Genomic DNA, 26,491 nt, shown 5'->3' on the forward strand with positions numbered 1-26,491 from the left:
TTCTAATTTAAAAAATCTTAGCAAATTTTGTCCATGTAGCTGCTGTATTACTTTCTTTTGTACATTTACAGTGTAAAGCTCAATTTTTTACCTTGGACTTCTGGGGCCAAATTATCAGCCAGCAGAAACTTCTGTGACTGCCCCTGTCTTGTCCTAGTTCTGCTCTTCCACAAAGCAGGGTCACAATCCTAAGGCAATTTCCCAACAGAATTGGAAGCTTTCAGACAGTAATTGCAGCATGTAGGTGACAGGATAACATTAGACAAAGGGGAAGTCCTGGGTTGTCCTGGTACTGTTTGGGTTAGCTCAGTTTGCAGCCTCACCTGAGGTGTCTGAATCAGAGGCTGTGAAGTGGAAATCTTCTAAAAAATGTTCTTGTGTTCTGAATTGTGGTGCTCCTTTCTTCTGAGTCAGCTGGGAGAAAAACACAGGAAAAAAAAAAAATCTTTTTTCTGCCTCCTGATTCTGGTGCCTCTGGAATCAGTAACTGCAGAGACTCTTGAAAATGAAAAATGAGAAAAGGAGAGTTTGCCTTTTTTGCATATCTAAATGAAATAAGGATTGTATTGCTTCTGGGAGTGCATAGGAGACCGCAGAGGTCTCTCTGTGAAGGTTTCCAGGGTAATTCAGTAGCTCCAGTTTTTCTGAGTGAGGTTCATGTTGTGAATACTGTGGGCTCAAAGATGCAAATGTAAAATTCCTCAAATACCTTGTGCTGCTATCGAGTGGCAAGGGTTTACAAGGAAATTTATAGTAAATTCTAACAAGTCAGGTTGTCTTCCAGCTGCTTTCCTCTGTGGGTCGGTACTTCTGCAGCTTGGTTAGATTCAGAGATCTGTGCTAGATCTGTTACGTAAATCTGTGTTGAGATTGTTTCTCCTCATTGTACTGATACACATTGTGTGTTTTCTGGTCCTTTAAAAATAATTTCCCTGTTGCATTTCCAGAACTCTCTGGACTACTACTGCTTTTCCTGTTACATTCATCTTGAATTTCCACTGAGCCTGCAGCACTTAAATGTAATAGTTTGTGCAGTTAACATCTGAACCCCAGTCCTAAAGCATTTGAGTTCACTATACTTAGGGTAGGAATGCCTGCAATTTATTTGAAACTTACATCCTAATTATCAAATCCAGTTTATTTTCTATTTCCCAGTAGTTTTTCATCTGTGCTTGTGTGGCAAACCTTAAAGGAGAAATAGAAGATTAATTTTTGAAACACATTCTTCGTGTTCTTTGTCTTCAAAAGTCAGAAATCTCCACAGATTCTCTCACTCATTTTACTTATATTTTTATTTATACTTTAGATATCTTTCCATCTTTTAGCTGTAGTGACAACTGTTGGGCTGTTATTCTGTGCCCTGAGATTTGAAACAGTTTCCAATAGCTGTTATTCTGTTTACAATCTTTCATTTCAACCGAAACCTTTGGCTACCACAACCCAAATATTTGTATAGGAAGAAACATCAGCACACTCAAGATAGATTTTTAGATTTTTTGGGTTGTTCTGGTTTTTTCTCCCTCTCTTTTTTTTTTTTTTTTTTCCCAAGGCAATAATGCAAAATTGACTGTGGGTCAGCAGCAAGAGAGGGTAAGCGAAGTCTTTGCCTGGCACTTCTGTGAGTGTCAGAGTGGCAGGCTGGGTGGGCTCCTGCTGGTGGGGAAATAAGGGACATGTGCTGGAAAACTCTGCCTTTGCTGGAAAAATGACAGAGGGCAGACACAGCTGCTGTGCTCCACACAGGGGAGAGCATTTGAGGTGTGAAGAGCATTTTCTGCTCTGTGGGCCTGCAGGGAGAGATGGATTTCTTCTGGAGCCTCAGAAAGTGCCCCAAAACCCTGGGACAGAGGGGAGGATCCACAAGCCAGCCCTGCACCCCCAGGGAATGGTTTGGAGGCAGCTGGAGGACACAGCCTGGCCTTGCAGGGGCCCCTCCCTGCACACCTGTGCCACGGGACATCGGGAGCTGGGTTTGGGTTTGGGATCTCCTGCAGGGGCGTGGGCTGCTCCTGTGCTTCCACACTCCTGCACCTCCACACACACCCATCCCTTCGGCTGGAGATGGACCAGTTGCTTGCTTTTTCTCAGCTTGCTTTTTCTCAGCTTGGTTCTTCTCAGCAGTCAAGCTGAGTTGCTTGGATATGACATTCACATTCTCAGAAAAAATTCCCTTCGCCCAGGATTTTTCTCTCCTGGGAAGTTGAGAGGCCTCGGAGAAAAGGAAAACAATATTATTTCATTTGCTTCTCCTGTGTTTTGCTCATGTGGAATGTGTTTGAAGATTGTTTACCCAAAAATGGTTGCCTGATTAGATTCTGGTGTGAGTTGTTTTGACTCTTTGGCCAATTGGGGCCAAGCTGTGTTGGGACTCTGGAGAGAGTGACCAGTTTTCATTAGTATCGTTTTAGCATTCAGTAAGTATCTTTTATGTATTCTTCAGTATAGTATAGCATTATTTAATATACTATAGTATAATAAAGTAATAAATTAACCTTGTGAGAACATGGAGTCAGATGCATCATTCCCTCTTTCCTTGGGGCATTCCCTGCTAATACAATACTTGGGTTTTCTCACCTGTGACTCCAGTGAGAGATGTAGGGATTTAAGCCCTTCACAGATAGTTATTTATTGGATTAATCAATTTGTATTATCAGTTATTCAGAGAAAAACCACTGAGTTTTATCCTAAATATATACATTCTGATGTAGGTCTGCAGTAACTGTTTTGTTCTTAGCAGATGAACCAGTCTTGGAAAATGGCATCAAGTTATGTTGGTAATGCCAGTTCCTTATAAATTTTGTTTTTACCATGAAATTTCCTTTCTCTTGCAAAAGCAACTTCAGTGGAAATTGGGCCTTCTCAAGTTATGGAGGAAACAAATTAATGATAAGTAGTTGTTCAAAGTAATTGTACAAACTACTCCTTTAGAACCAGCTGTTTCCAGGCCAGAAGTGAAACCTTTCTCCTTCCACTACATGAAATTATCCACAAGAAACATGCCCCCAACAAGATAATCCATCTGTCTGTGTCACAGTTAAAAGTAGGGGGAAAAAAAATTGTTTTTGGAAGTTGAAAAGTGCAAAGGAAATGTGTGTTACAAATTAACTTGACTCAATGTACTTAACAAAATTTTGCCTTGCTATCAACATGGTTTATTAGATATGCAGAGCCACTGATTGCTTTTTGATACACAAAAATGCTAAACATCATTGAAACATTTTGGTTTAGAGTATAAGACAAGACTTTTCACTGTCAGTCTGTTCAGATGATTTTTGTTTCAGCATTTAGATTTAGAAAGAATTATGTTCATTGGGGTGTATTCTCTAAGTGTGTCTACAAATTTCCATGTAACTTTTAACACTATTAAGAGTAATTCACACAGATTTAATGCAGCAGAACTTTCTCAGTGTAGAAGGACATCTACACGTCTTGTTCAAAATCACATTTCTAACATTGTTCTTGAGAGAAATATTTTGAATAAATTTGCAAAATAACTGAGTGGTTAGTGAGGGAATCTCCTCTAGGAAGGAATTACATGGGGCAAAACTGAAACTGGTCAAAATCCCCCGAGGATTTCTGGCAAACCAAACCCATGGCAAGGTTTAATTCAGTTTCTCAAGTGCTCCATTGCAGCAGCAGTCACATTCCACAGGCAGGTTGGGCAGGGCTCTCCTAGGCACTGCCTCTTAGGCTCAGCTTTGTCCTTTCTCCTGTTTGCTAATGGTTCTGAGCAAATTGGCTCTAATTACTCCAGGTAATTTGAGTTAATATGTCACCTCCAGGCTGCTAATCAGTCAGCTCTGCGTGTGCTCCTCAATGATTACAAGTGTATGTGAGAGCCTGGCTTTGCTGCTCATCAGAATACCTTATTTTCAGCATCTGTGCATTGTTTTACTGGGGACCAGAGGCTTCTATCTGTGGGAATTCATTTATGGTAGCTCTTGAAAGATTTATATGTCAGGGCATTGATTCAGCAAAGATACTGCCTGATTTTAGATCAACTGATTCCATTTTAGGGCAGGTATTTTTATTCTGAATAATAGTATTTGATGGAAAATGTCAACTGTAGTTATTCTTACTTAACAGAAGTCTGTTTTTTATTTCCCTTTTGACAAGTTCTCTGTAATCTCTCTGGCAGAGATACATGTAGTGTGAGATGGGTACTTACAGAATTTTTGGGGAAAAAATTAATTTGGGCTCAATCATGCAATCTTTGCTAACAGAAGTGATCTTATTGAAGCCACTTGTTAATACGAGCTTTGAGCCCAGCCTTCAAATAATGAACAAAGAAGTGTTTTGTTTGCTTGAAAAACCCTCTGCAACGCCATGTTCAGAGCAAAGGGGAAACAAAATAGGGAAATGTTCCCTCTTGCAGGTTTGTGTGTATTGTATTTGCAAGGTGCCCTGTGGCAGGAAGGAATGATGCATCTGACTCCATGTTCTCAGAAGGCTAATTTATTATTTTATGATACTATATCATATTAAAGAATACTATACTAAAGAACACAAAAAGATAATAATGAAAACTCGTGACTCTTTCCAGAGCCTCGACCCAGTTTGGCTGTGATTGGCCAATGAGTTAAAACAATTCACATGAAACCAATGCAACAATCACCTGTTGGTAAACAATCTCCAACCACATTCCAAAGGAGCAAAACACAGGAGAAGCAAATGAGATAGTTATTGTTTTCCTCTTTCCCTGAGGCTTCTCAGCTTCTCAGGAGCAAAATCCTGGGTGAAGGGATTTTTCCAGAAAATATGACTGTGACATGTGTCACTTCATCTCACACCTGCTCAGCTCCAATTGACCAAACTCCACTGACTGGTGTAGAGGTGAGTGCAGTTCAGCTGCCACTCTTTAGACATGCACAGAAATCCCAGATCAGAGGCTTTTCTTTAAAGTGCCTTTCATCATGCACATCAGTAAGTCAGCATTAGCTGCATCCCTGAAAACACCAGCAAAAAAAGCAAAAAGATCCACTCAGGAGGGTTTCTAGGGATGTCTGGCCAGTGAAATGAGGCACTGGGTGCTTTGCTTTGGGGCCTGACTGAGCTTGTAAATCCATCCAGTACAAGTCCCTGGCATGTGGGGGGTATTTTGGGAGTTGTAAGAATATTCCTGCAGGAAAAGATGTGAACCAGCTGGCTTGAACACAGCCACAGTGGGATCCTCACAACTCAGAGCCAGCCCCAGTTCAAATCATTCAATAGGGTGACTCTGCCTTGACTCCAGAACAGAAGAGATGAAATTTGCTCTGGGTGGTTTAGATGCACTTTGACTCTCCAGAGGGCAGGGGAGAAGGGAATGATGGCAACCCAATAGAAAAGGAAACTATGGCATGTTTAGGTGGTTATAGCTGAAAGCCCAAACCTGTAGAGCAGTATGAACAGTACTGGGAGACAAAACTCAGGTGCTTTTGTTTTGTGGTGGGGGAGGGAAAGGTGTGCCTGGGATGTCAGTGTAGGGGTCAGGGCCTTATACTGATCTGAATTCTATTTTGATTTTTCTAGAGAATTTTTCTGTAGGTATCTGTGTGTCATTACTTCTAATTGCTTACAAAGCTGCTGGAGGCAGGAATCAAGCCTGGCTAGAATCACTCTGGTGTAGGTTCACAGTAATGGTGTTGAAGTCCCAGCTCAGCAGCAGGTACAGGCTGCAGGGCAGCACTGCTGGCAGGGTATTGCTTAGCAATATTGTATTATTATTGTATTATTGTAGAGCCATGGGACAGTTTGGGTGTGAAGGGACCTTAAAGATCATCTTGTTCCACCCCTGCCATGGGCAGGAACACCTTCCACTGTCCCAGGCTGCTCCAAGCCCCATCCAGCCTGGCCTTGGGCCCTGCCAGGGATGGAGCAGCCACAGCTGAGAAGCCTGGGCAGCCTGTGTCAGAGACAGATCCCTGTGGATGGCATCCCCTCCTTCCTGTGTGTCAGCACAGCTTGGTGCCCTTGCCAGGGGTGCTGAGGGTGCAGTGATCCCCCTGTCCATGCTGCTGGTGCCAGTGCTGACCCCAAGGAACAGCACAGCTCCCTGCTCTGCACTCTGACATTGAACCATCACCACAGCTCCGAGTTGTGGAGCCACTTGTTGGAGCCACTTATTTGTTAATAAAAGCTTTGAGTCCACCTTCAGATCATGAACAAAGGAGTGTTTTGTTTGTTTGAAAAACCCTCTGCAATGCCACGTTCAGAGCAAAGGGGAAATGAAATAGGGAAATGTTCCCTCTTGCAGTAGCCCAGGTTTCTGTCACTTCAGCCAGTAACACACTGTGACCATCAGCCAGCTCCTTCCCCACCCAGTGGTCTCTCTGTCAAATCCAAGGCCCTCCAGTTCAGAGACCAGGATGTCATGTGGGACAGTGTCAAACTCCTTGCACAAGTCCAGGGAGGTGAAAATCAGTCACTCTCCCCTAATTTACCAGCTCTGTCACTCTCCCCTAATTTACCAGCGCTGTACCCCCCTCAAAGGCAGCCACAAGACATGCCCTCAGTGAAGCTGTGTTAGCTATCACCAATCACCTCCTTATGCTCCATGAGTCTTGCTGTGCAAGCTCATCCAGCTGCTAAATGGGGTCGAAAGCTTTGTCCCTTTGCAGAGCAATAATAAAGCTGTAATGTGCTCCTGAATCTCAGGAGAGTGTAAAGTCTAATTTGCTTCCGAGCTCGGATCGAAGGTGGAACCTTTGCTGAACTGGAAGGAACTGAACAGTTACACTCAGCCATAATAAATCTGGCTTTAGTTCATATTAATAGATTGAAAATTGACTGGTCTTCTGAGGGAGAATGCTGCTCTGCTGTTGAATCACCTGAGTGTGTATACGAAACCAAATTTGAACAAACAGACAGAACCCCACAGTGCCCTAAGCTGGGATCAAAGGGCTTCATGGCAGATCAGGCCTCATCAATGTGACATCAAATTTTTGCTGAGAGACTGCTGTTTATCCTTTTGTATAAATTCTTACCCCATGTCTGGATATTATGGCTGATTCTGACCAAATAAATCCTGTAAGTGATTCAGTATCGCCCAGAACTGGCACCCGTTCCTGTGGGATCGTGCTTATGGTAATTGATGCCTGGTTTCATTTTTGCCTCCTTGGCCTTGTCCAGGTTTTCACTGCTGCTTGTGGTGTGATGAAACGTGTGTTGAACTGCATGTTGGAAAGATTAGAATTCAAATTAATCAAACAGCTTATGCTAGTATATCTGTGGGAAGGAAGAGAGTGCAGGCAGAAAAACCCCAGGACTTGAGTGTGACATTAAGATGTAGAAAAAAGGAATTTTCCTGAGTGTTGCATAAGTCAAGAGAAATTGATAGCAAAAAAAAAAAAAATAAGGCTTGGCAGTCTTTTCAGCATCAGTGTTACTTTAAAATTAGTTTTGCAAATCTATATTTAATTAGACAGTTATTGTACTGTGTGCTAAATAAACACTAATTATTAAACATGGGATTTATTGAAGTGTAATAGGTATTTCTAAAACTCTTAATTTACTTAGCCTGAGTAAACAAATTCTAAATGATCAACATAGCTTCCTGTACAAGAGCTACCACTGCAACAGAAGCCAGGATTAAATAATATTTTCCAATGGGTATTTTATTCCAAAACATATCTCAGGAATACAGGCTTGTCTATGTGATTAATTTTAAGATCAGGATTATTAATTATTTGTAAAATCTTGTGCCTTATACACTCATCTATTGCCCATCTAAGTCTTGAATGCAACAAGTGAACCCATAGGGGATAAACTCAGCATTTCTATAATTGAGCATCTTGCTTAAACACTCTGGTTAAGAAGAATCTTGGCAATAGCACAGCTGAAATTGAAAAGCAATGATCATTGTCCTGTCCTTTCCCCCCTCTGCCATCTTTGCTGGCATGGGCAGACACAATTTACACAATCACAATTACACAGTGTGATGTAGTGCAGTGCATTCCAAGCCTGTCATATTTTTGTTTTGACTGTCCTCAGAATTAAAGGTCAGTCTGCAACTCAATAAAATGCGCTTTTAGCTTTCATGAATTTGGACAAACTGAATGTTGTTTAAGTGAACTCTTCAAGTCAATGCCCAATTTGATTTGAAAACTGCAGCTCAACTAAACATGCCCAAATAGCCTGAATTCTCTCTTGAGTAATTTGTGTTGCAAAAACTTATTTGGGTACGGACCCTGAGGAAAATGTCTGGACTTACAAGTGTGTGTTACTGATGGGAAATGGAGGCTGCTGTTCAAGCTGGGAGCCTGGCAGAGAAGTTTGTACTCTCTGGTACTCTAAGGTTTATGGAGACTATATAGAGATATACTTAAATCCTTCATGGAATATCACCTGATCTCTTAGGTGTCCACAAAGTATCACAAATGCAATTCTGGGAAAATATATGGAATATGTTGAGATCTTTCTAGGAGCAGCATCTGGGCATCCATACTTCCTGCCAGAGTATCCAAGACTTACATCCTGGAGATAAAGGGAAATTTGAGGCTTTTTTTGGAAGAGCTCTCAAACAGTCCCTGACAGTCTTTTATCTTGGGTATAAAAAAAAGCCATCAATAATTAGCAGGCTATATTTGGAAAACTCGATGTCTGATGTAATCAGAAGGCTTGGCAAGGAAGAAGAGAGTTTGCATTCTGCCCAGAATAAATATAGCATTTCTAAGTGCTTTGCATCTTCTCTTTGCAGTAGAGCTTTTTGTCTTTTAATCCTGCTTTTAAAAAGTGGGTTTGAAGATATTCTCCCTTGAAGGTTTTTTTCTTCTCTGTTTCTCACCAGGCTCTCTGAATTGCTTTTTTTGTTTAGTTTGAGAGTGATTTTATTATATCCTGAAATGAAGCACCCTTCTGAATTAGTCAAGACCCAAAATACCATGGAAGTGCCTATAACTGAGCTTGCAAAAAGGAGGTAAGTTACCTGAATAAATGCTTTACTGATTTGAGACCAAATGTTGCTAGTGAGCTCTGAGTGGGTTTGACCTGCCTTACATTTGTTTGCCACTTTTTTATTGAGGTGTTCAGGTGATGAGCAAGACTTTCAATGCAGATTTTGGACACTCTCAGTCTCAGGCATCGGTGGCTCATGGCTTTTGTACTCTACTATTTCAGTATTTGCTTCATCTTCTTGTGTCCAAGCATCCCAATTATTTTTTTTTAACAGATCTGATTGAACATGGATATTAAGATAAACCCCATCTTGCCTGCTCCTCCTTCAGGCCAAAGGGGCAGGGTCAGAGCTGGTGTAATTTGTAAGAGTTTGAGGCAAATTTGGCTATTAATTGCTCCTCCTGCTAAACTTGAGACTTTGCCTTGTTCTCTTCTTCTGTTCTTAATTCTCTTAAGACTTGGTGTCCTTATCTGGACACAAGACTTTTGCTGGCTGAAGCAGCTTATTAATCTCTTTGGAAGGCAGATGGACAATTAGCTTTGAAGGAAAAGGAAAGCACAGCTTTTGAGACTGTAATCTCCTTTATCTCTAGATTAACACAGGGAGAATTCTTGCATGGAATGGGACCTATATCAAATCCAGGAGATAAATTAGAGTAGCCATTGCTATATTTTTCAGATGGTAAAGTAATTATGTGATTATTTCCATTTTTGTGCAAGTATTGCTCAAGAAAGGAGGGTAGCAGAAAGGATTTTAAGATACATTCTACATAATTAGGTGACAAAAAAAAAGAAGTGAGAAATAGATTTGTAGAGAATTTTTAAAACTTAAGAGAAAGGTTCACAAAATATACATTTATATGTAAACTTTGAGATAAGAGGTACTATCTTGGAAATATTACAGAACAAGACAGACATTATTAAAAAAGAAATAAAACTAGAAAAAAGTTTTGAAAAATAGTCTTACAAATAAGATGAAACATTTTAGATAAATAAAACTATAAAAAATACATTATAGAAAGACCTACAAGAAGTAATTTTAAATGTTTAACTTCAAAACATTTACAACATAATGTAGCTCAAACTGATAAGCCAATAAACACTTATATTTTAATTAAGAAATAGCTTCTAATTATAATAGCATGAATTATAACATCGATATTGTCTCACCCTTCAGAAAACTAAACGTTTTAGAAAACTAAAAATAGAATAAAATTTTTTAAAACACCTCTCAGTTACCCCTTCTCTAAACAATAATAAAAAACCCTTAATCCAACAAAAAAAGACCATTTGGGACATTGTACATAATTAGGTGACAAAAAATCCATTTGGGACCTTGAGGGAAAACTGGGAAGTGTAGAATAAGGAGGAAGAGGTGTTGCTGTGAAGGCAGAGTTATCCCAACAACCACAGAGGGTGCAGGCTGTGCTTTTAGGAGACACTGGAATGGATACTACAAACAAAGACAAAAGCCAACACAAACCTGTGTAGATCAAACCCAGGCAGAACTGGTCTCAGGAGCTGCTCCTGCCAGCTCAGAAGGGCCCCAGGCCTGCCCTGGCTGTGTGGCTGTGCCTCAGGAGGCAACACCACAGCCACAAGGGCTGGAGGAGCTGCTTGTGATGGATGGGAGATGGTGCAGGTGTCAAAATAAATATCTTCTGTGGCATTAAACAGCACTTAGGAGCTGAGGGATGTTCCTGTGAGCTGTGGGTAAGAGAATTTAGGGGGCCTTATTCTCCTCTGAGCCATCAGATCTCAGTAAATCACCCATCTTTCTGTGCCTTGGTTTTCCTTTGTGTGAGCGTGAGCAGTGGTGGCTCCTTCCTCAAAGTGACCCCGGGGCAGGGGTGCAGTGCAGGTGTGGGAAGGAGCCTGGCAGTTCAGAAACTTCTCAGAACCTGCATTGCTTGGGAATAACCAGCAATCCTCCCTCTGGGAAATCAGCAACAAAGAGAATTAAGAAGAAAGTGGAGTTTAAAGCTTCTGTTGGATGAACCAGTTTGAAACACTTTATCCTGGGCCTTTATTTGATATTCAAGCAACCTTTGTTTTGCACCCTGCCAGAAATTCCTTTAATAAGATGTTGTTCTGCTTTCTGTTGCTTAATGGGGTTGAGTGGAGTGGTTTCACACTCTTTCACCTACAAGGTGTAGAAAAATGCTGGATAGTGATTTCACTCTTGAGGGGTCAAAAAATGCTGAGAAATAAGCTTGTGAGTGTGCACCTTAACTCCCTAAAAAAAATAAAATCCAAGGAAATTGTTTTTACATAATATGTCTTCAGAGGAACAGCACTTTAGCAATGTGCTCATGCAATTCATCACCGAGGTGACAATACTCTAATGATTTATTAGCAATACATCACTGCAATGTTTTCCCACCAGTGATGTATTGGAGATCATAAAGCACAGAGAGGACAGCAGACGTGCAGACTGAGTGCCTGCAAAGCCCTGCCCAAGCCTGTTCCAGCTATTTTATTGAGAGAAGTTGTCAGCTAGAATGCTGAGATTTTTCCATTCCTGGAAAAATCTGCTAGGGAGGGGGTCTTGCCATGAAGATTCCTGGATGTGGTGACAGCTGGGGCTGCAGGGTTTGTGACTGTCTCCAAATAGTGCAGAAACTCTTGATAAATGGTTTGTTGACTGATGGTCTGGGCCTTACAGCAACTGTTAATGCTTGGGGTTATTTACTTTTGGTTGGTAGTGCCTCTGGACACTGAAAGGCAGCAGGAAATCTCTTTGAGCCTTGACATCTCAGTGTGCAAAGAGTGACATTCCCACATGTGACATTCTCACAAATGTCACGACAGGAAAAGGCTCTGTCTCCATGGCAGTGCTGCTGTCCTGCTGTCAGTGGGGCTCCACTGTGTTGTCACAGGCTTCCTCTCCCTCTCTGGAGATCACCTTAGAGGCTGTTCAAAAAAATTAAAATATAGCCTCTTCCCACCCTCCTCATTTCTGCTCCTTCATGTACCTGATCCATAGTGCCAAGAGTAGACTTGCAAATGAAATAGATTTGATTTGATTTGATTTGATTTGATTTGATTTGATTTGATTTGATTTACCACCACCCTGCCCATCCTTCAGGATTCCCCCAGAACCCTCTCTGAGCCCAGCCTGGGCTCATTCACCATCGCCCAGGAATGAGGCTGCTCTGCTCCCAGGGCAGCGTGGTGCAGGGAGGTTTCCTGCAGCAATTCCTCAGCTGAGGTTGTGCTCAGAGCCAGCTCACTGCTACCTGATATTGTTCCAGTTGTTTGTTTTCATCTCTCTGCAATTACCTCCTCACTTCCTGGAGAGGCACCAGCTTTTCCTTTGGGTGGGAATAGGAGCAGGCAGCTGTTCCTGCCTGCAAACACTGCAACAGTACAAATTATGGCAAAGCTCTGCCATTGGCCTGAAGTCAAATTGGGTTTGACTTCACATTTTTGCAGGGCTGAGTTGATGCCTACGTTGGATACAATGGGAAGGTGGTGTCAATAATATGAAAATAGATTTTTCAGTATTTTGTGAATCACTTTGCTAGGATGAGATGTGTTGTGACCCTGGGACTGCCATCCATGAGCCCATCAAGGAGGCTTTAGCCCCTCTGAAAGCTTCCTGGGTAACTCCTCCTTGGCTATTTCTATTTCTGATAAGAGTATCAAGGCATTTAATTGCAACAAACACTCTGCCTCAAGGCAAGAGTAAAGCATAACCCACTTTATGATCAAGAACAGAATGTGCAGAACTCAAAAATGGCTGGAATTTTATGAGGTTTTATGAAGGATTCACCAGCTCTGTGAAAGGCAACTGGGGGCAGAAATACTCAGCTTGAAGCATTTTACAAATCTAGAACCAAAAGCTTGGCTCTACAAATGCAAACACCTTCCACTGCCTTCCCTGGACCTTGGCAGTGATAAAGTTGAAGTGATGCTGAGTGAGGATCAGCATGAGCAGGGAGGAGTTTGGTTGAGTTTGGAGAAATCAAAAAGCCAGAACCACCCTTTGGTGTGTGTGGGAATCAAGAGTGCAGCCAAAATCCTGCTTTGTGCCCCCTCAGCCCTTGCTTGGGAGCTCATGATGATGGATACAGCCTAGAATCAGCTAATTTGTCCTTTTATTGGAACTTCCATGTGCAATTTAATGGCAGTTTAAAAGCCACATGTCTGTGGGGACTGAGCTTTGCTGGTTTGGGGTTTTTTCTCTGCTTTGTTTGGTTTTTATTGTGCAAATGCATTTGGATGGAGAATTTCTGGCCCTTCTCCTGCTGAGCAGCCTGCCCTTGTCTCTTTGGCACTGTGGGTGCTGTAGATGTGTTTTGCTCTCTGCCTTTCTGAGCAGATTAATTATCTGTAATTCAGAGTGGATGGGCTCTTAAAGCATCAGCTTTACTGGAATGAACCTGCTCGGAGCACAGCAAAGTGCACTTATCTCTGTGCTAGCACCAGAGCTCTTCAGGGCATGTAAAAAGCTGGGGTTTCTCAACCTGATCCTGATCAAATCCTTCCATTTAAATACCTTCTCCAGGCCCTGCTGCAAAGGAAGCACCTCTCACATCTGCCTGGAATCCAAGCACCTTTTCAGCACCCCAGAATGGAAGTGAAATTGTATGGTTTGGGCTGTGAACGGCCTCAGAAGCCTTTCCAGCCCCACTGAGAGGCACTTTGGCTCCAAAGGCTGTACAGAGTGTTTCCTGCAGGTGTTGCCTAAACAGCAGCTGACATTTGTCTGACTTAGCTTGATCTGTCAACGTGTTGGTTCACACCTGTGGCTGTGGAGGTGAACAGCAGCTGAACTGGGGAAATAAATGGAGGGTGGTGCTTATTTTTGGCCCAAAGATAGTCTAAGAATCATATTAAAAATAGAAATATAATATTATATCTATAAATAATATAAATAAATAAGTAAATATATAAAACATATATAAATATATAAATACATATATACAAACATAAACATAACTAAATATAAATATAAATTTAAATTTAATTTTAGTTTTAAATATAAAATAAGAAATAAGAAATATAAATATAAATATTGTCTTAGTGTGCTGAGTTGCATTACAGCTGTATCCAGAAGACAGAACCAGGCAGCTTTTGTGTCCCAGACCATGTCAGGCACTCTGTGCCAGGCAAGTGAGCCCCAAAACAAAGAGGCTGCAGAGTAAATCAGGAGGAGTGGGTTAGGAGAAAGGTTTTTACTCAGAGGAAGACAGACAAATGAAAGGATCAGCCTCAGGCTGTGGGAGGAGGCTGAGGCTGGGAATTGATGTCAGTCTTTGGCAATATTGACAGGCTCACTGGTTCAACAATGGTGCCTAGCACAGGCTCCCTGTCCTGCAGCTCACCTGGTCTGTGGAAGATGTTAGAGAAAAAAAATCTCTCAATTACTGTTCCTGCAATTTCTCCTAAGAATTCCTCAAGTCCCATTGTAGAGAAAATGCTGAGGCCATCATTAAGGTTCTAGAGAGAAGAAAGAATATGAGCATTCATTTCACTCCTAATAACTTCCAGCTTTGGATTTTTCTTTTGAAAAAAGGTCTTTCCCCTTGCCTTGGTGGGAAAAATAGAAGCCATCAATAGCCTTTTTTTCTATGTGTCAAATGAATTTATATCCAAGTCAACTTTTTGCATCCTGAAGCAAAGAATTCCACGGTGCAATTGAGGGCAGCATGAAGCAGCATTTGTTTGCTTCAAACATTCATGCTGATAGTTTTACTACTTCCTCTGTAGTTTTGTGTTGACAGACAGAATGAGCAACCATTTCCCCCTTGTCTGTGCTGCTCCCAGGTTTATATTCCTCTTTGCTTTGCTCCCTCCCAGGATGAATGAATTTAATTTAAATATTATTGGCATAATTTTGATCATCATTGTTGTTCTGCCCTCTACTTTCATTTTAGTAGATTCTTTTGCAGAAGGTGGGGAACAAAGCTGCACAAAATGGTGAAACTGTGGACTCATTGTGGATTTATTCAGTGCCATAGTGATGGTTTCTGTTCTCTTCTCCATTCCTTCTTAATAATTCCTAACATGCTATTTTCTTTCACTTCTATTCAGCATTGAACTGACACTTTAATTGAGTTATTATAGCTTCAAAATATCTATTACTGTTCCCCAAATGCTACCAAGGTGCAATCCAGGCTGGCTTTTCCTCTTGTGTGCATCACCTCCCGTGGATCAGCACTGAATTCCATTGCTTTGGAATGGAAACACACATTCCACACTCTGGACCCCTCCAGTCCATTGCCTGCCCTCTGCAGTCAGATCTCACCAGCTCCTAAATCTTGCTAAAACCAGATCTCTTTGTCATCTGGCTTTTCCATAAACATAGAGACTGAAGCCGTAAGAAACATAAATTAGCTACGGAGAAAACTCGTTAATTCAGAATGAAGGTTGCTCACCTGAGATCTGTTCCATTAGCAGCCCACTCCTTCTGTGTTTTGCACAGAACAAATGCAAGTGGATGAAATCTCTTACCTGAATTAGCAGGCAGCAGCCAAATATTTACTGAGTCACTTATTCAACTTGATTAAATGAACAGAATATTAAAAAAGCAAGAAAAAGGGGGAATATATGCAACAAAACCATCCAAGCAAAACAATTCTATTAGCCATTCAAAGAGCAGGCTTTTGGCATTAGGGGTGTTGTTTACTAATTGGATTTACTGTAGCAGTGATTACTTAGTGTCTCACAGCTTTCTGTACTCCCACATTCACCTCCTGTCTGAATAAAATCTCTTGTGCTTATGGCAAGATTCCCATTTCCTTCAAAGACACTTGGGTCTGGCCTCTCTTGTGTAAGAGGTTTTTAAAGGATCTAAATAGTATAATCTTGTTTTCCAGCTGATGTTAGAGCTGCTCTGATAGTTCTTTGTCTGTGCTTTTCAGGAGATAACAGACACATCATGCAAAAATGAGTTTGAGAATTTTCCATTACTCAATGCAGAGTAGCCACAGAACATTTGTGAAATGATAAAACCTGCCATAGTAACCTGAATTTTCAGATTTCAGATGTCAGTAGCTCAGGAATGAACGAAGAGCTGAGATTTGTGTTATAGAAGCTACAATGTACTGGATAAAACAATATTTATTTCTCCAGAGTGCTTATAGTAATTTTTCCTCTTGACCTTCTGCAAGCTTAAAACCAAAAGTGAGTTTTCTCTTTCTTTGTGTTTATCAAGTTCAGTGCAGGGACTGATTTGACTCTTCAGTCATTTGAGGACCACCTTGTCTACTCTGTTACTTTGTTTTTACCTTTTTCCCTCAGTATTCACTGTGATGGTTCTCCCACCACTTCATAAATCTCAAGTCTGAGACTTGTGAATTTTGAGTGGTACTTTGATGTTTTACAATTATTCATACCTTATATATTGATATTGTATTTCTCATTCAGAACATCTTCAATTCCTCATATTCGTGCTCCTGTTTCCCTTTGATCTGTATCATCAGTGAGTTTTTATTCTGCGTGCTGATACTTTCTTCTGTCCACTTTTACAGATCTTGCCACTTCACTATTGATTTTCTTTTATCTTTTTGTTTGAGATATATTCTTTATTTATATCTTATTCTTTATTATTATTATCTTTAGCTTTGGATTTTTTTTCCAGCTTATGGGTAATTGTTTGTTTTTATCCATATACTTGATCTAGCATCTTTCCCTTCAACCAATTTCCTTAGAAAGCAGCCAGTCAAAAAGAAGTAGAGAAGAATAGAATTAGATCCAAGAGAATTTTGATTTAAAATGAAATCACAGGAAAATCCAACCTGTCTCTCCATCACTCTCCCTCCTTAGTGTCTCTTCCTCTGTCTCCAGTCCCCCTGCTCTCCCTCCTCTCGTTCCCTTGCTGTAGCAGTCTCCTCTTGCTCTGGCTGGGTTCAGGAGCTCTGTGTCCCTGATTTTCTGGGCCAATTCTGTCCCCATGATGTGCTGCTGTCTCCAAAGGCCGTCCTGGTCTGGCAGCCTGTGACTGTTTCTCACAGATGGGGTTTCCAGGCACAGAGAATTAAGCAGATTACTAAAATTTGTTTTCTAGCCTGGTACCCTGCAGACATGGGATCTCAATTCTTCTCTCTTCCCCAGACTTGAGGTGGATGACTTTGAGACTTCCGTGCTACTAATACATGCCAGCATCCAGGAGCCAGGATTATAGAATATTTTCCAATAGGTATTTTATTCCAAGACATACCTCAGGAATATGGGCTTGTCCATGTGATTCAGTTTAAGATCAGGATTATTAATTATTTGTAAAACCTTGTGCCTTATACACTCATCTATTGCCCATCTAAGTCTTGACTACAACAAGTGAACCCATAGGGGATAAACTCAGCATTTCCTCAATTGAGCACCTTGCTTAAACACTCTGGTTAAGAAGGATCTTGGCAATAGCACAGCTGAAATTGGGAAGCAATGATCATTGTCCTGTCCTTTCCCCCCTCTGCCATCTTTGCTGGCATGGACAGACACATTTGACCCAACCACAGTTACAGAGTGCAGTGTGCTGAGTGTTTTGGTTCCCACCTCTCAGGGCAGCAAGGCTGGAGGCTCCTCTGCTTCACCAGGAGCTTCCTCAGCTGTGCTGAGGTTCTGCAGCGCTGGAGGCCACACAAAACCTCACGTGGGCTCTGCATGAAGGGGTTTTTGGCTTCCTATCTGGGATTGTTTTATTTTATGAGGGCTGGCAGCCTTGCCAAGAGTTACCTCATGCTCTGTGAGCTGTGCATGGGAGGAGCAGGGGCTTCTCAGGCACTGCTGACCCGGGGGTGGCACAGAAGGTGTCACCCCTGCTGCAGCAGCCCCTGCAATGAAGGCTCAGGGCAGGACTCAGAGCTGCAGCAGCATCCTTTAAAGAGCTGCAGTGCCAGCCTTGCTTCAGACTCCAGATTGCCTCTTTGACACATTTTCCCTTTTTTCCTTCCATCCTTCCATCTCCTTTCTTTCTCATCAATCAGAACATTCGTGGCCTGCTGATGTAATTAGGAAACCAGAGTGTTCTGGCCAGAGGTATCGACCCAGTACTTTATAATAAAAGTTAGTAATGTTTAATTTCTTGTTGTCAGCTTTCATTGTGCTAAAGAAATCAATTCGCTATTGTCTCTTCTCCATTATTCAATTGTCTAATAAGCTATTTTGCAGTCCCCTCAAAATCAAATTTTAATGATAAATCACTGTAGGAATGGAGAGCACATGAACCCATGTACATGAGGATTATCCCAAATCCATAGTAGATGGGATGCACTTCTTTCCAATTAGAAATAATTTTTTTTCTTTTCTCTTTTTAACAGGTTTTCTGTCCTTCCACTAAACTCCACAAGATGGTTAGTGTAGCTTGTTTTCTCTCTTTTAGGATTCCTGTGTTACCAAACCCCCTCTGAATGTTGAATTCCACTCTAGAGGTGACACCTCTCTTCTGTGTCTCTCCCCACCTCTCTCATCCCACATCAAATTAGTGATAAAACCAGAGTCAGAGTGGCCTTGGAGGAGAGAAAAGTGTGCTCAAAACCTCTCTCTTTGCTCTGGATCTACCCCAGCTCACAGTGAAGCAAATGCTTCCCTCTGAGAGTGGCCACCGGAGCTGTGTGTGTGTCAGCAGCTCAGAATTCCCAAATCCCCAGAGCTGTGTGTGTCAGGAGCTCAGAATTCCCAAATCCTGGAACTGTGTGTGTGTGTCAGGAGCTCAGAATTCCCAAATCCTGGAACTGTGTGTGTGTGTCAGGAGCTCAGAATTCCTAAATCCTGGAGCTGTGTGTGTGTGTCAGGAGCTCAGAATTCCTAAATCCTGGAGCTGTGTGTGTGGGGGGAATGCAGAATTCCCACATCCCAGGGCTGTGTCTGTGTCAGGAGCTCAGAATTCCCAAATCCTGGAGCTGTGTGCGTGTCAGGAGCTCAGAATTCCCAAATCCTGGGGCAGGGCTCTGTCAGGCAGGGCAGGAGCTCGGCTCCTTTCTGGCTCTCGGGGCCGGTTTTGTTTCCTGCTGGCTCCGAGCTCCCTTGTGCTGCTGTTCCCAAGCTCAGCCCTCTGGACTCTGCTCTCCATAGGACTGGGGGCTGTGGCTTAGTCCTGATCCACTGCCTGAAGAGTAAAGTTTAAGAGAAACAGAATTTTAGGAGAAATTAAATTAATGTATTATCTGTAAGGGAGGCTGCTCTTAGAATTCTGAGGAAGGTAAAAATTTTTAAATATTTACCTGGAATAATTTTTTAAAAAATATTAAAATTAAAAAAGAAATTAACATTTTAAAAGTGTTTTTAAATATTTACCTGGAAAAAAAATGCTGAATCTTTCATGTTTATTATATTTATAAAAATGTTTTAAAGCATTCTGACCTCTTTGAAAATAACTTACGTGTATATTATTATAATGTTTATATAATGTATATTATATGTATTATTTTATATATATAATATGTGTATATTATTTACAATTATTTTGTAAATTTCGTTTTCATGGCAAAGGATGCTGCTTGGACATATCCAAATTTTAACTCAGACTTGCCATACCTCTTGAACACAAAAGGCTCCCTATTCTTGGGCTCACAGATAAATGAACCAACTTTACAAACACCACAAAATTCAGGAAACAATGTGCCTGAACACTTGTATGTGTGCATGAGGTAATGAATCATTTTTTACATTAGGAAGGCTGTACCATAGATCTCAATAATGCAATGCACACTGAGCCATTGCTTCCCTCTGCTCATAAATCAGGTCACAGTGTAGCCACCATCCCATTTTTGCAGTTGCAGGGTAGTAAAGAAAGAAGTTTATTGCAAGTTGGTAATAAGAAAGGAAGTAACGGCCTGGGAGGCACAAGGGTGAACGAGTTAATGAGGGAGCAGTTTGAGTTTTCTTATTGGTTTTAACCCTCTATAAATTTAATGGCTTCCTTTTAAATGCCTCTTAATGAGAAAAAGCAAAGTGTGAGTTACTTAATGGTGTTATTGAAGGCTTTCTCTTGTTATTGAAAGGGAATGGTGTAGTTTATCCAGGGTAAATCTAGGCAAAAATAACTTTACATCAGGGTGGGGATGCTCGGTGGGCCTGGTGTCAGCAGGAAGGACAAACTGCAGGGGTGGTGTCTGTCAGGGTAACTGCTGGAATAGGTAATTAGTGATCTTCATTAGTTTATGGAGACTGTAATGAGCTTGGGAGGCTTGGAGATGTTTGGCTGCAGAGGAGCTGCTTCTCCTGAGCTGGGCTTTGCAGCCCTGACCCCTCCTGGGCCCAGGGTTTTACTCCACAGGGCTTTATTCCTTCCTCACCTCCTCAGCTGCCCCTGGGACACCAGGAATTCTGCCAGGAAATTATCCAGTGGAAATACTCCACAGGAATGGTCACACAGGATCTGCCAGCTGCCATAAACATCATTCCAGTTCCAGAAGTTTATCAATAATCCTTCCTAAAAAACAAAAAAGGGAATTCCTAAGGGTGTAGACACTGGAGTGTCTGAGGTCCTTTGGAGGGGCTGGCAAAAAACATTTTTACTAATGCAGAATATTACAGGATATAACTCTAGAGGTTAAAACATAAAAAGTTTCTCACTATTTACAAATAAAAGCAAGTTATTGAAATAAATGGGATTTAAAATAAATGGGATTTAAAAATAATGGGATTTAAAAATGCATTTTCAGTGCATTTTGTATTTGAACCAAATCAACTAAAAGCAAATAAATACTCAATGGAGAGAACATATATTTTCCTAATTTTTTCATGGAAATAAATGGTCATTTTTCACTTTTTTCTAACCAGTCATATGTTGCAACTGCAAAGATTTTCCAAGGGTAAAAGACAACTTTTCTTTTTCTAGTTAGGAATAGAGGAAAAAAGATTAAAAGAGGGCTATGACCTGCTTTCATTTACACCACTATAGATCAGATTTAAAATATCTATTTAATTAGATTTGGCCCGATTTAATGTTTAAAGACATAAGATATTATGGGATGTGCTGAGGACAGTGGTGGTGCTCCTTTTCAGGACACTCAGACTGGGAGATCCACGTGTCTCTCACAGAATATCCTGAGTCAGAAGGGACCCACAAGGATCCAAATGGCTTTAGAAAAACGCGGGGAGATGTCAGGGAAAAACTCTATAAATGTTCTCTGCTTTTTCCCACAGCACATCTCAGAAGAATTTCTGGGGATAATGTCCCACCTTTCTTTGCCTCATCCAGCTGTCCACAGGGCAGATGTTTCCTGACCCCAAAGTGCCTCCTTCACCAAACCTTTGTCCCTAACTCATTAGGGATTAGCCTGCAAGATTCTTGATTAACCTACAACAATCTGAGCTGAGCCTGCTAATTACATTTTCAGTGAACACTAACAGTAACAGTAAACTTATATATCTGTATGTTTTGGTGATTCCACTGGTTGTTAATCTGCTCCAAATTAAGCCAGTTTCCTACACAGTAATAACAGACCTGTTGTCCTCAGAGATCTGAGCACTTGGTATGGCTAACCACGCACTGAGTATGTAAATGATGCTCCCAAGGAGCAAGAAGGTTAGATACTAATTAGATATAACACTTAGGAGGCAGCAAACTCATAGAAATTAAATAGTCCAGTGGCATTTCTGCTCTGTAGAGGGCTGGTCCCCTCCTAGGCATGGAGCAGGAGATGTGATGCCTCGAAAATTGGCTGAATTCTACTTGACAGCTCCGATTTCTGGCACTGTTTGGGCAGGTGGTTGTGACACTGTGGGTGCAGAGCTCTGCCATCTCAGCTGAAGGGGCACAGCTCTATCTCTGTCCACAGAAAAATGTATTCCCCTGCTAAAAGTCACATCAGATAGATTTTTTTTTCTTTCCTTCTAAATCTTTTTAGAAAGTATTTGCTGAAGACTTGAGAGCTGACCTGGGGAGACCTCACTGGCACTTTGTGGCTTTTGACAGCACCCCAGTACAGAAGTGGCCTGGTGTGAGGTGGGGGTGAGCTGGGTTTGAGGGTTTCTTGGTCAGGAGGGTGCTGTCCCATGGCTGCTCCCTGGTTTCTCCTCTGGCACCCATGGGTGTGTCACCTGTCAGGGCTGGCACTGGAGGCAGTGACAGGAGGGAAATCTCTGGGATGTGCTGTCTGCATGCAGGAGAAGCCTTACATCTTCTGTTAAACCCAGCCATAAGTGCATTCCTGGGAGGAGGAGGGGGCTCAGCAATGCTCTTTCTATCCACTTAGTGAGGGTACAGTGCTGCAGAACAGAACCTACCGTGTGCAAATCAAATCAGGCTAACCAGCCTGAACTCAGGCACGTGGAATGTTCACTCAGAGCTCTGGCATTTCAAACTCCTGCCCACAGGGACTGGAACTTGCTTCAGTATTTTATAAATCAGTACATCAGAGATGAATATTTTGACCTGGACTCCACTCTCATTAATCGAGGCAATATGGGGATGTGTAAGATGAATTGTAAAGGATTGCTGTTCATAAGCTCCTGAAGCCAGAAAAGACCATCATATGTATCTTGTTGACCTTCTGCCTAGCACAGATCACAGAATTTTGCTTGCCATATCAGGGCCCAAATCCATCAAAAGCTCAGGGAGCCTTGCTCCAGTGCACTCTGGCCACAGAACCTGGTTGTTTCTTCAAGAAGGTTTTAAAGAAAACATCAATTACACTGAGAGCTGTGGCTGTCATCTTGTAAGTAAGAATCATAGAGTGATTTGGCAGCGCAGTGTACCTTTGGGAGGGATTTTCTCTCCTTCTGTAGCCTTTAAAGCTGCTCTAAAGGCCATTTAATATGCTGGGGGAGGACATCCTTGACTGCAGGCAGTGTCTGGCCTGGCTCAGACTGTGCCTCAGCAGGGACAGCCAGGGGGTCTGAACGATTTGTAGAGTTTACAGGTGTGTGCCTGGGCAGCTCCTGGGGCAGCAGAACAACCATCAAGCAGCACTGAAAGGGAAATGTGCTGTAATTTGGCAGAGTTTGGGGGTTTTCCCTGTTTTGCTTTATGCTGAAGATCTTACCTGCTTTTATAAAAGTCCAGACTATGATGTCCAAAATGGCTCAAAACAGTTTTTATCCCTTCATTCCTCTAATGAGGATAAAAAAGGTGTCCTGTCTTTTTTCTCTTTGTGCATTCATCCATTTATCTTACTGTATCAGTACACTAGAACCACTCCTCTGTAACAGCTCACTAAAATCTTCCTCTAAGTAAGAGCTCCTTTGAATTGCAGTTTCTCCAGCCCATCCCCAGGGTGTGCAGAGCCCAGGTGTGGGTGCCTGGCTGTCTGCAGGGATGTCAGTGCTGTGCAGGGAGGAGCTCTCTGGGGGCAGTTTCAGGCTCCCATGCCATGCTGTGCTGCCATTCAGTTCTGCTCTGCCCATTTTCCTGATCACAGCCCTTTGGAAGAGCAGGTCCCTGGGTGCTGGTTCTTGCCTTCTTTCTTTCTCTGTTGAGGTCAGGATTGAAGGCACTTGAGATATTTCACCTTCAGACTCAGATGTTTATTATTTCTTATCTATATTACAAGTCATGAGTTCTCCAGCATTCTACTAACAAGGCACAAAATGGCCAACTACCCTTCTCTAAAAGGTCTTTTAAGGCTAAACTATCCAATTAAGAAATGACACCTAAATTATTTTCACTTTTAACCCAATAACCAACCCCCCATGCTCCGCAATGTGGACTTTTTATCCAATTACACAAATCTACCCAAACCCATGGAGAAGAAGGTGAAGAAGAAAGCCCTAAAACCTATATATTTTATATATATTACTATATATAGCACTATATTAAAAAAGTAATATAATATATATATATTACTATATTTCAAAAATATATTGGAATATATATTACTATTCAGACCTCAATCAGCTGTGGCAGAGTCAGCAAAAGTCCCCAGTTCACAGTCGTTGTTTGTAAAATAAATTAAAATTACGTTAAAGGTTTGATATATATTACTGTATTCCAAAACCCCAAACTCTAAGTTTTCCACCCTGCGATATTACACACTTCTAATCAAACTACACACCTGTAATCCCTGTAATTTAAACTCCCCCTGACTTTCAGATGCAAGTATTTTTCTCAAATGGAGTGATGCAACTAGGGTATAGAAAACTGCCTGGATTTAATATTTTTAACTTGAGCAACAAAATAAAACTTTTAATCCTCTGTGCGCATGGAGAATTTAGGTTTTCTTGGACATCAGTGATGTCTACATGGCTCTTGAAATGAAAATATGATTCCCAGAGTTGAATTCAGTCACAAGATGGCAGAATCAAAAAGAGGAGTATGAATCATTGTCACAAATACTGCTCCTCTACTGCACTGACAAGGGAAGATAAAATGGAATCATTAAACCATTAAACCACTTGTAGATTTGAATTTGGATCTCCTGTACTGAGAATAAACATTTTTTCCCCTCATCTTTCCTCCCTCAGTGGGAGGAGCATGTTCTGCCATTTTATCCCAGCCTTTGGCATTATTGCATGAGTGAGTGAATACAGAGAGGAGAGTATGAAATGCCACCTTACAGCAGCATTCTTCTAAACTGCAGTCCCTCCTGCTTTCTGAAAGTAGGTGTTTCTCAGTGAAAATAAATTATTTCTTTCAGCAGTAGGGCATAATTAGAGCCATGCAGGAGGTTGATTATGTTCAGTGTGTGAAGACCATTCAGAAAACTGGAGACAGAGGGAGGGAAATAATTTAGCCTGATGAGAGTTTAGGCAGCTTGGTTTTGGACAGTTGTAACACTTGTAAACAGGCTGGGTTTTCTGATCTTTCACCTTTGCAGGCACAGGGATGAGGTGACAGATCCCCTAATCCTGCAGCCCAGGTGCACAGGAGGGGAGATATGGGTGTAAGGAGCAGCGGGGAGGGAAGGTCTGGCTTAGTCACTGGCTACCTGAGTGATGGTGGGATTGGAACCTGAACTGCACATTTCCCTAGACACGAGCCACGGGATATTTTGGAAAGGCTTTTCAACCCCTCAGTGTAATTTTAATTTATTTTACAAACAGTGACTGTGAACTGGGGAGTTGTGCTGACTTTGCCACAGCGGAACTTTGAATCTTGAGCACCCTGGTGAGCAGAGCAGGGCTGTGTAAGATAACCTGCTGTGCCTTCTTCCTGTCCCCCTGGGGCTAAAAAGAGGGGAAAGAATATTTAGGAATTTTGAATTAAGTCACTTCATCAAGTGTTTTACACTCCTGTCTTTTTCCTTTAGGTTAATGTAGTTACAACAGGTACAACTGTTTATTGTGCCTGTGTTTCTCTTGCTTGCTTTTTTTGGCAAATGCATTTTTCTGATTTTCCAAGGAATGTTTTGCTCTGCCCAAAGCCAGTCCTGTGTTTGTATTTTCCTTTTTCCTCACTGCAGTGACAGGGATGACATGGAGCAAGGTGCAGCTTATCATAAAGGGTGATTTTTGGACAGAAAGCTTCTTGTCCTCTTGGTGTTCATTTTCCACAAGCCTCTTAACAGAAATCAATAAGAAAGCAACATCCTAGCAATGATATTGTGAATTACTAGAAGGAGGAAAGGTCTTGGAGCTAGAACTAGGGCAAGGACTCAGCAGAGAGGTTTCAACTTCCTCCAGGCTGCTTTTGTAGAGCTGTGTTTTACTTCCATTTATCCCTCCTGAGGTGGTAGTGTGTTTTCCATTAAGGGCTGGAATCACAGTGATGACCTCTGCAAATGCAGGGAATGGATTCTGCCCTGGTGGGTTGCAGTGGATAATTATCTGTGCTGGTACAAAAGGACAGCCTGTTTTCCTGCACCATTAGCTACAATGTGCAGTTGAAAGAGAGAAAACTTCTGCTCCTTTTCATTCACACACTTGATGCACACTACCCTGGCTTTGTATGCAGGATGAGGTGTGGTTGTGTCATTCTCTGAATGACACTGTTCTTCTCTTTCTTTTTTCTTCTTGAATTATTTCAGTCTTCTAAAACCATCAGTGCATATACATCCTGCGGCTGGACTTCTCTGCAAACGTGTGGAGAATATTTTTTTCTCTCCCAAACATGATGATTGCTCAATGGTAATGGCTGTAATAAAATATTTCAGTTCATCTATGCAGGCCTCTGTGATCCATAAACATTATTGCTGCCCGAAGAACAACACAGGAACAATCAGTTGTGAAAAAGGTCAGAGCCAAACTCATTTTAGGGTTGTGTAAAACAGGGGAAGAGAACATGGTTGGCCAAGTGCAGGTCATGTAACAGCTTACAGCAGAGCTGAAAAGTCTTTAATTAAAAAAAGCTTCTGAGTTGGAAGTCAAGGTTACAGCCTAAGGTGTCTCTGGACATTTGTATTGGATGTGTGCCTATGCTGAGTTAATGTGTGCTGTTTGCAAACTGACCTCCCTGGGAGGGAATCTTCTCCATCAGGTGTTGGGAAACCCTTTAACATAAACCCAGCCACAAACAAACAAGGGAATTCTGATTTCTGCATGAGAACACAGGCAGCAATAACTGGCTGAAGTTAATGAGCTGCTCTGAACAGGGAACCTGCCTCTGCCTGGGTTTGTCAGTGACAGGAGCTGGTTGGAATTCCAGCACTCCATCCCTGCTCCTGCCAGCATTCAGCTCTGCTTCTCTCCCAGCCACACCTCAGCCTGCTGCCATCAGCTGTATTTTAATTGAGGCTTGTAATATTTTAAGACAGCTTTGTCTTCCCAGATCTCAAAGCAAATGGATTTGTAG

At 41.8% G+C, this 26,491-nt stretch overlaps 1 protein-coding gene and 1 long non-coding RNA gene across 15 annotated transcripts in view; both read left to right on the top strand.

Moving 5' to 3' along the window:
• The window catches only part of RBFOX1 (RNA binding fox-1 homolog 1), a 1,139,646-nt gene that overhangs the window by 31,503 nt on the left and 1,081,652 nt on the right, over positions 1-26,491 (top strand). The window lies entirely within an intron of this gene.
• Positions 1-26,491, top strand: part of LOC135281488 (uncharacterized) — a 47,168-nt gene that overhangs the window by 13,695 nt on the left and 6,982 nt on the right. For both annotated transcript variants that reach the window (XR_010348107.1, XR_010348108.1), the window contains exon 3: positions 8,795-8,896. This is a non-coding gene — a long non-coding RNA (uncharacterized LOC135281488). The remainder of the gene's footprint in view (positions 1-8,794; positions 8,897-26,491) is intronic.

The sequence above is a fragment of the Passer domesticus genome, chromosome 15 (genome assembly GCF_036417665.1).
Source record: "Passer domesticus isolate bPasDom1 chromosome 15, bPasDom1.hap1, whole genome shotgun sequence".
NCBI lineage: Eukaryota > Metazoa > Chordata > Aves > Passeriformes > Passeridae > Passer > Passer domesticus.